Source organism: Callithrix jacchus, chromosome 1, assembly GCF_049354715.1.
Source record: "Callithrix jacchus isolate 240 chromosome 1, calJac240_pri, whole genome shotgun sequence".
In the NCBI taxonomy this organism is placed as follows: Eukaryota; Metazoa; Chordata; class Mammalia; order Primates; family Cebidae; genus Callithrix; species Callithrix jacchus.
The window spans coordinates 101,023,296-101,033,332 of NC_133502.1; the positions used below are offsets into that span (position 1 = coordinate 101,023,296).

The 10,037-nt window shown below is 47.6% G+C and overlaps 2 pseudogenes; one reads left to right on the forward strand and one right to left on the reverse strand.

The window, feature by feature from the left end:
• Positions 1-5,133: 5,133 nt before the first annotated feature.
• On the reverse strand, positions 5,134-8,229 carry LOC100412771 (zinc finger protein 628 pseudogene; annotated as a pseudogene).
• Positions 8,228-9,165, forward strand: LOC144578681 (serine/arginine-rich splicing factor 9 pseudogene; annotated as a pseudogene).
• Positions 9,166-10,037: the final 872 nt, after the last annotated feature.

The following is a 10,037-nucleotide window of genomic DNA, read 5'->3' on the forward strand; positions in this document are numbered from 1 at the left end:
ATTACAAGCGTGAGTCACCTCACCCAGCCTATTCTTTATTGCCTTCATTCTCTATCTTCAGACTTTAAAGCAAACCTTTAAGTGTTTATTTCCGAATTTATTTATCCCTGTATTAGGCTCTATGAGAAAATAAAAGAGGTAGAACCTAGTGTTCCTGCCTTTAAAAAGCTTACTCCTAGGGACAAATATTTGGAACCCTTTGAAAATTTTATTTCTTGCTGAAGATATAACACATCCATACAAACAACAGCAAAGGGGTTGTCATCAAGTTCATATGTAGTATAGACGAAGCTGGTTACAGAAGTTTCTAGAAAGAAAACATGTAACTTCTTCTGAATCTCTCTTGAGACTCGTATTTCTAAGGGTCACCTAGATAAACCATAGATGGGTCAAATTCAGAATGTTTAAAAATCAGTATCCGCATTTCTACAAACCCCTGTCACTGCTCCAGTTTTCTACACCTGAATTAGTAACTATTTTAATTCACCAGTTCAGTTTCCTATAAGTTGTCCTTAAGGATGAACTCTCATTCTTCACTTCTAGAATGAGGTCTGGTTGATGCAAGCTTCTACATGCCTCTCAACTCTGTCCCTATTGCCTCCTTTCTCTTCCCATTGCCATTGCCTTAGTGAAAGAAACCATCTTTCCCCACATGGCGCACTGCTTCCATCCCCCAACTCATTCGTCTTCCTGCCTAGCCACAAGCAGAAACATCTTTCTAAAACATACGTCACAACAGAAAACAGCCCACTGATGGTTCCCCATGGCCTACAGGATAAGGTAAAAACAATCCCCCTTTTCAATCCCTAGGGCCTGTTCCCAGTTTAACCACAGCCTTCCTTTCCAACCTTGTTCTAGCCTCCACTCATATGCACTTTACATTCCGGCTTTTCATCATTCCCTGCACATCTTAGGCTTCTTCACAACTCCAAACTTCTACTCACTCTCTTCCCTTCAAGAATGCCCTTCTCTCAAGAATCCCTGAATCACAACGCCTCCTACAGGACCCAGGTCCAGTGAGAAACTTTTTACAAATCATTCAACTACAATTACTCTACCCCTGCTTGTCTTCCAAAGCACTGTATCCATGTCTCTAGCACAGTGTTTTCACATATAGTTCACATATATTTACATAATTATACCTTCTTCCGAACTCTTCAAATATATAAATTTGGGCATTCATCTTTAGTCAGCAGTATCTAACACCATGTCTGGCATAGTAGCTAGCCAACAAATTTTGAATGAATAAATGGATAAATTACAGATGGCACTAAGAGAGAATATGGAACTTCAAAATTTGCCTGAAGAAATAAAAGATTTGGTCTGTTGAGGAGTCCACAAATACTCAGACTTCATCAGAATGAACCGCATTACAAAAAAATGTTTATCTAAAGTTTTTTCTATATAGCAGCATAAAACAGCAGTGCTTTGCTAAGTTGAGTACAAATAATTTTTTTCTCTAAATGCAGCTCATCTAATAGCAGGTCTTCAGAACTATAAACATCTGATGGATAAAAAGAAGAGAACTGAAATCTTCACAGGTCATTGGATCTGTTATCAAGTAGAAATTGTCCTTCAAATACCTCATCTATGCCCATCAACTGCAAGAAGAAGACATTAGAATTACTCAACTTTCACCACAAAGAAAACTAACATAATACCCAGGAATTCCAAGGAGCTTAGAGGTCAAGAAGAAGGCAAGTACATGGAATTTTTCTCATTTTCCTGTGAATTCAGAGTACACGCTTTTACTCATTAATTTACTTCTGAGCAATTGTGTACCATCTCTATTTCACTTCAGCTCTTTCAGACACACAAATTGGAGAAAAGGTTTGAAGGGGTAATGTTTCATATTTAGTCAAAGCAATGAATATTTTGGGGTGGCTGTAGACATCTATTGTGATCATTTTAACTAGAGTCATCTTGTGCAAAGGCAACAAATGTTTTCTCCCTGGAAAGGTTTGCTCTTGGTCACTGAGTTTCCACTTTCCAGAGTAAATTTGGGGACTTGGGCAAGATTTGTATCTCTCCCAACTCAAGTCTCTAATTTTATCTAGATGAAGGATTCGCAAAGTATGGTCTGGGAACCTCTGGGGATCTGTGAGAGTATCAGAAGGTATGTCAAGTCACAACTGCTTTCCTATGAGTAAGAAGATGCAGGTACATTTGAGTTTTCCAGAGTGATATTACAACAGATTGAATGCAGTGGCAGATATGAGACTCCAACTGTCTTTCTGACAGACGTTAGAGATTTGTAGAAGTAAAAATAATGCCACTTTTCTCACTAAATATTTTTATCTTGAAAATAGTTATTTTTATTAAAAATATACTATTTATGAAAGCATTTAATAGGTTTTGTTTTTTAATAATTCACAAGTAATTTTTAAGTTTATTAGTTTTAATTTCTAATGTGATTAATATCAATAGATACAAACTATATAAACACAACCTCTTTAGGTCCTTAACAATTTTACAGACTAAAAGTTTTGATATATTTTTTAGAATGACTGATATAAAACTTTGGTCTAAACACAGGTAAAATTAGCAATTTTTGGTTCCCAAGCCAAATTATTCAAATTACTCTTAAAACACTTATATCCAGCAGAGCTTGCTAAAAGGCCTGATTTCAGAATCTGACTATTTCATTAACTCGTTGGGTCACTTCAGCCATGTCAATTAGTTGTTTGAGTACTGTGTTTTTTGAATCATCTGTATAATGAGAATAATAACAATAATAGCTTAATGGATGTTACTAAGTGAAAGACATTGTTCTCGGTGTTTCGTATGTAGTAATCACTTAATCTTCATAACTACCCTATAAAAAATGAACTTACTATATTATCCCAACTTTGCAGAGAAGAAAATAATTGAAGTGTAAAAAGATAAAGTAACAGCTCCCAAATCAGATATCTAATAAGCAAATCAAATCTAAAGACAGATTTGAACCCATTCAATATGAGTTCAACAGGTTCATTATATATATTGCTGCTTAGATCCCTTTAGTTGTAAATAGCTGTAAACAGACAGTGTCCCAAAGAATGTGTGTCATATACAATAAATGCTGATCCCCAGGCTTTCATCCTTGGCTTTGTAAAAACTACCTTCCCAGCCTCTTTACCTTTTCACTTTGCCTTATGTTTCTTCTTGTAAGCTCTTTCTCGAACATTATTTTCCAAATATGATCTTTTAGAAACAGACAAAAAAATAGATTATCATATTATTCTCAATGTTTATGATAAAGTTCCCAATTTGTAAAATTCTGAATGGACCAAATAAAATATGTCTATGGTTTGTGACCTATAGGCTGTCAGTATGCAAACTCTGATGTAATGGAACTAAATCAATTCATGTGATATTAAACTTTTATAGTATCACATTTCATGTGATATTAAACCAAAAATGTTGGGGAAATTACACAATTATTAAAAAAGAATAGCAATACAACTACTACCATTTTGTAGAATTAGGCTAAACAGACAGGAACTATCCAGAGAACATATGATCTGAAATATGGACTCAGAAAACCTGTGGAAAAGCTGAATGTTAAGCAGCACCTGAGAAAGGACAAGGGGAAAGTGGCAGGAGGAAGAAAAAGCAAATCGCCTCATTCCCTAACTCGAAACACTCCAGTGACTTCCAAATACAGTTAGAATAAAATCCAATTCTCAATCACTGTCTACAAGACCTTACGGTCTTCCTGCGTACCACTCTTACCTGTGATCTCTACACTCTGGCCAGGCCAGCTTCCTTTCTCTTTCTTCAACACACTAAATCCCAGTTGAGAGTCTTTGGATTGTGGTTGCCTAAACCTCAGATATCTCTTTTCCCAAATCTTCAGCTCAAAGTAACTTCCTTGAAGAGATCTTCCCTAGCTGTCTAATGTAATTAGCACTGTCAACCCCACTCCCTGCATTATAATACCCCATTTAATATTTTTAGGACTATCTAGACTAGCTGTAAAGTATCTTTATACATCAATTTACTTGTTTATTTTTCTGTCTTCTGCTAAATACTACACTGGTAGCAGGGAAGTTGTCTGCTCTCTTCCCAACAGTGCCTGGCATCTAGAAAGTACTTAGTAAGTGTTTTTGAATGAATATTGAATAAATGAAGGACTCTGAAATATGTGTTGGTTATGGATAACCATGGAGTCATAGATTCTTACATGTATGGAGCCACTGCAGAAAAATATTTTTCATCCTTCTGGGGATAATTTCTTTCCCCTCATTGTCCAAAGGAAGGAGGCTTAATGCAGTCAAAATTCCCTGAAATGTATGAATAATTAGCCAGAGAGATGAGATACTGAGAGACAAGGTCTAATGTATACTCTGACTAAACTCTGTTGAGAGCTTCTAGATGCATTATTGATTATGCATGCATTCAGCCTCTTGCTGATGGCACATCAGCACTTGTACCAATGAATAAACTCTGGGAGGATCTTTCTAAAACTATCTGAACAGAAGTCATTTATTCCAGCAATTAAAAATAAATATGGTTGTGATATTACTGCAAAAAAGGATATTTATTTAGTATAGTCCTTTAAAAGTTATATTAAACTTCGTATTCTTGAGATGACACTTAGATTTAACACATTAGATAATATCAGACCATATTTTATTAGAAATGAATGTTTCTCTTGCATGTCAGTGCACAGTAGATAATTTGAATAAAAATATATTGGCTAAAGAAACAGTGAGCTAATAACAGCTTTTGATCTGGGAAATTTGCCAATCTTGATGGCATCAAATGTGCATTGTATATTAAGAAAAGTTATTATCCCTCTCTATTTGACTTCCTTATTAAGAACTTTCCCATACAATCTGAAGAGATATCTGAACAAAGAAGTACAATATGAAAAATCTTCTCTACTCTTAAACTCACAAATAGAACTCCTACCCTACAGTATTAACTTATTATTCTGGTCATTTGATGATGCATGACATCGTTTGAAAGTAAATGTCTTTGCAATAACCCTACCCAGTGTTATTCCCAGGGCTTATTCTTCCAGAGCATGCTTTTTGAAAATACAGTCTTCAAAAAAACCATTGTGGGATCTTGGGTCTACCCATAAAAATGGAGTTCCACTACCACCAGTTTATGGAACCTGGTACATAAAAGCTGATCTGTTACTACTTAGTAACAGATCATCTTTGGCTTTGTAAGTAGACAGTGTCCCAAATAGACATGGCCCTGCGGGGTCATGACACCAGGCCCAGCTCCGTCGGGGACCACTTGTACCATCTGGGAGGCTGGAGCAGCGGGGAGCGCCGCAGGAGCCGAGGCTGGGCCTGACTTCGGTGGGGCCAGGAGCTGCAGTGTTGCGGCGCCTCCTGAGGTGCTGCTACTGTCCAGTAGCTCAGTGGCCAGGGCACTGCGGATGATGAGTTTCTGCCCCGGTGGCCGGCCGCCGGCGGCTCAGTCAGCCCAGGAGCAAGGGTTTCTACCTCCTGTATGCAGAGCCAGGTCTGCTAGCCATCAGCCCCGCTCAGCACCAGCACGCTCTGCAAGCCCTCGTCGGTCTGCAGTGTCTCAAAGAGGACATCCTGGACCACACCGGTGCTGGCCTCAGCATCCCCCGCCTCCCCGGGGCCCGGACACGTGAGCAACTCCTCAGCTGCCCCACTCTGAACCACCAGCAGGTTGGGCACCTCAACAGCCACAGCACCTCCACTGGAATTGGGGAGCTGGCCGGCCACGGGCTGGAGCTGGACCGTGGTCACTTCCTGTGCTGGCTGGAGCTGGACCGTGGTTACTTCTGAGGCTGGGTGGAGGGGTTGGAGCTGCACCCCACTCATTTCCTGTGTCCCTGCCTCCCCGCCCCCTACATTCTGCAGAACGATGAGGGTCTGCCCTCCCCCAGTTGGCCCCAGTGCTGGCCGCTCCCTGCACCCCCAGACCACCAGGGCCTGGCAGCCAGACAACTCCCGCCCCCTAACCTGCCTTCCCCACTGCCGGCGGCCCCTGCCTTGCACGGCCGCCCCCGCCCCAGCACTGGAGGAGGGCAGCAGGATGAGCTTGGGCGGTGCGGGAGGGGGAGGAGGAGCAGGGGGCTGCACGTTGCTGGGGATCAGCTGGAGGCCCTGGGCAGTTTGCACCAGGAGAAACGTCTGAGAGTTGGGCGCCGCTGGGCCCAAGGTCGGGGCCTGGGCCGTGCCCCCCGCCACCTCGAGGGAGAGCGTGGCCTGGAGGTGAGGCAGGACGTGGACATCTTGGGTGGCTGGCGGGGCCGGGGCGGCGGCCAGCGGGCAGCGGGACTGGGGACAGGCGGTGGGGGCTATGGTGCTGGGAGCCGTTTTGGCCGGGGCGTGCGTCCTCAGGTGCCGCTGCAGATAGGCGGCCATAACGAAGCCACAACCGCAGATGGGGCAAGTGAAGGGGCGCTCGGCCAAGTGCGTGCGCTGGTGCAGGAGCAGGTTGGAGGAGTAGGTGAAGGTCTTAGGACAGAGTGAGCAACGGAAGAGCCGCTCGCCGGTGTGCACACGCTGGTGCTGCCGCAAGTTGGAGGTCTGTGCGAAGCTCTTGCCACAGACCGCTACAGGTGTGGGGCCTCTCCCCGGTGTGCACGTGGCTGTGGCGCCGCAGGCACAACGTGTTGCGGAAGGCCTTGCCACATTCCCCGAAGGCGTAGGGCCGCTCGCCGGAGTGCAGCCGCAGGTGGTACTGGTAGTGGGACGACCATTTGAAGGTGAGGCCTCACCGGCCGCAGGTGAAGGCCCGCAGGCCGGTGTGCACACGCTGGTGGATGGCCAGCAGGGAGGAGCGCTTGAAGGCCTTGCCATACTCGCTGCACTGGTAGGGCCGCTCGCCGGGGTGGTCCCGCAGGTGGTAGCGCAGCCCCGACGAGCCCTTGAAGGCCTTGCCGCACTCGGCACACTTGTAGGGCCGCTCTGTAGAAGCCGGGGCGGGCGGGGGTGGCAGCGGGGCTGGGGCGGCGGGTGCCTGCGGTTCCTGGGGGCAGGTGACCTAGGCAACCTCAGCCTGCGGGAGCGGGCGCCCAGCCGCAGCCTCTTCTACATGGCACTGCTGATGCGCCAGGAGGCTGGCCAGCTGCGGGAATGAGCCGTCGCAGCTACCGCAGCCGAACGCCTGCCCGTCGGCAGCCCCGTGGGTGTGCTGGTGGCGGAAGAGCCCGGCCACCGTCTGGAAGGACTTGCCGCAGGGCAGACAGGCAAAACCAGGGGCAGGGCGGGGGCAGCGGCAGCAGGAGGGGGCTGCGGCACAGTGGACGGTGGCAGGCCGACGTTGGGCGCCTCGTCGGGTGCGTCCTGGGGCCGGGGCACCGCCTCGGGCCCGGGACACTGCTGGTGCTCCACGAGCAGCTCCTCGCTGCTGAATCCCTGCTCGCAGCCATCGCAGCGGTACACCAGCTTCACCGTGACCTCCGCCGCCTCAAAAAGAGCTCGGGCACCACGGGTGGGGGCGGGGGCGGGGGCGGGAGGCGCGGGCGGGCTGTGGGGCTGGAGGTGCCGCTGCAGGTAGGCGTCGCACAGGAAGACCTTGCTGCCGCTGGGCTCCTGGGGCTAGGGGTGCGGGCCACGGGGGCGGCGCCTGGGGTGGGGTCGGGGCCCGGGGTGGGAGGGGGGCCGCGCCGTGGGTGCACTGGTGCAGCAGCAGGTTGGAGGAGTGGGTGAAGGTCTTGGGGCACAGCGGGCAGCGAAAGGGCCGCTCGCCCATGTGCAAGCACTGGTGCTGCCGCAGGTTGGTGCTCTGCGTGAAGCTCTTGCCGCAGATGCCGCAGATGTATGGCCACTCGCCGGTGTGCACGTGGCGGTGGCGGCACAGGCTGGACGAGTTTTTGAAGGCCTGGGGGCAGTCCCGGCACAGGTAGGGCCGCTCGCCTGTATGCTGTCTTAGGTGTTACTGGTAGTGGGACAACCACTTGAAGGCCAGGCCACACTGGCCGCAGATGAAGGCCCGCAGGCCGGTGTGCACGCTGCGGTGGATCTGCAGCAGGGAGGAGCGCTTGAAGGCCTTGGCGCAGTCAGGGCACTGGTAGAGCCGCTCGCCAGTGTGGCCTCGTTGATGGTAGAGCAGGGCCGAGGAGCGCTTGAAGGCCTTGAGGCAGTCTGGGCACTTGTAGGGCCACTTGCCTGTGTGCGTGCGCTGGTGGTGCAGGAGCCTGGATGACCACCGGAATGACTTGCTGCACTCCCCGCACTCATACTGGGCCGCCGGGGCTGCAGGGCCTGGCTTCTCCTGGGTTCCCTCCGCAGTAGAGGCCAGCGCCATGTCCGCATATAAGCCGACCATCACACACTACACTTCTCTGATCCGTGACTCTCCAGGAGACTACTTGCCACGTAGCTTTCTCCTGAAACCTCCAGCCCTCCTCTCCCCTCCAGTTCTTGGCAGGCAATCCTGTCCTTGATCATGCCTCTGCAGCCCCAATCAGGGGAACGAGGGTGGGAGCCCCAGGACCTTCCCGCGGGGGGGGGGGGGGCGATGGGAAGGTGGGGCCCCGGCAGTGGCGGTGCAGCTGTGGGGCCCAGGGAGGGGGGTCGGGGGCGTACGGGCACATCTACGCGGGGAACCTTCCGATCGACGTGCGCGAGAAGGGGCTGGAGGACCTGCTCTACAAGTATGGCCGCATCCGCGAGATCGAGCTCAAGAACCGGCACGGCCTCGTGCCCTTCGCCTTCATGCACTTCAAGGATCCCCGAGATGCAGAGGATGCAATTTATGGAAGGAATGGTTATGATTATGGCCAGTGTCGGCTTCATGTGGAGTTCCCCAGGACTTATGGAGGTCGGGGTGGGTGGCCCTATGGTGGGAGGAATGGGCCTCCTACAAGAAGATCTGATTTCCGAGTTCTTGTTTCAGGACGTCCTCCATCAGGCAGCTGGCAGGACCTGAAGGATCACATGCAAGAAGCTGGGGAATGTCTGTTATGCCGATGTGCAGAAGGATGGAGTGGGGATGGTTGAGTATCTCAGAAAAGAAGACATGGACTATGCCCTGCATGAACTGGATGACACCAAATTCCGATCTCATGAGGGTGAAACTTCCTACATCCAAGTTTATCCTGAGAGAAGCACCAGCTATGGCTACTCACGGTCTCGGTCTGGGTCAAGGGGCTGTGACTCTCCATACCAAAGCAGGGGTTCCCCACACTACTTCTCTCCTTTCAGGCCCTGCTGAGACAGGTGATGTGAATGTTTTCTTTATTTTTTAGGTTAGCTGAGCTGCTTTGTGCTCAGAATCTACATTGCAGATTGATCATTTAGTGTCTTAGGAAATTTTTTAAATTTTTTTTTTAAAAGAAAATAAACTACATAATTTCTACCAGGGCCATATTAGCAGTGAAACATTTTAAACTGCAGAAATTGTGGTTTTGGTTCAGAAGCAAGTTGTATATTTTTCACCCAATTATGGGAAAAAAATCAGTTCTGTCTTTGTGGGTTACCCTGCTATGGAGATCAGCAGTTACTGTTACTGAGTTGACCCATTCTGTTTAGAAATATATTTTAAACGTTTAGTAATTGAAAAAAAAAAAAAACAGATCTGTTACTACTTAGTAACAGATCCATCATCTTCATTTCATCACATTCTTTTGCTCATAACCAACTTTCTCTATGCTGTTTTTTTTTTTTTTTTACTTTTATTTCAAGTTCAGAACTACAGATGCACGTTTGTTACATAGGTAAACTGTGTGTTCCAGGGGTTTGGTATACAAATTGCTTTGTCACCCATGTAATAAGTATAGTACCCAATAGGTAGTTTTTTTAATCTTCTCCCTTCTCCTACCCACCACCATTAATGTCTGTTGTTCCCCTCTTTGTGTCCATGTGTTCTTGTGTAGGTCCCACATATAAGTGAGAACATGCAATATTTATTTTTCTGTTTCTATGTTAGTTTGCTTAGAAGAATGGCCTCCAGTTCTATCCATGTTGCTGCAAAGGTCATGATCTCATTCTTTTTATTTCTTGAGATGGAGTCTCACTCTGTCACCCAGGCTAGAGTGCAGCGGTACGACATTGGCTCATGGCAACGTCCACCTAGTGGATTCAAGCAATTCTCCTGCTCAGCCTCTTGAGTAG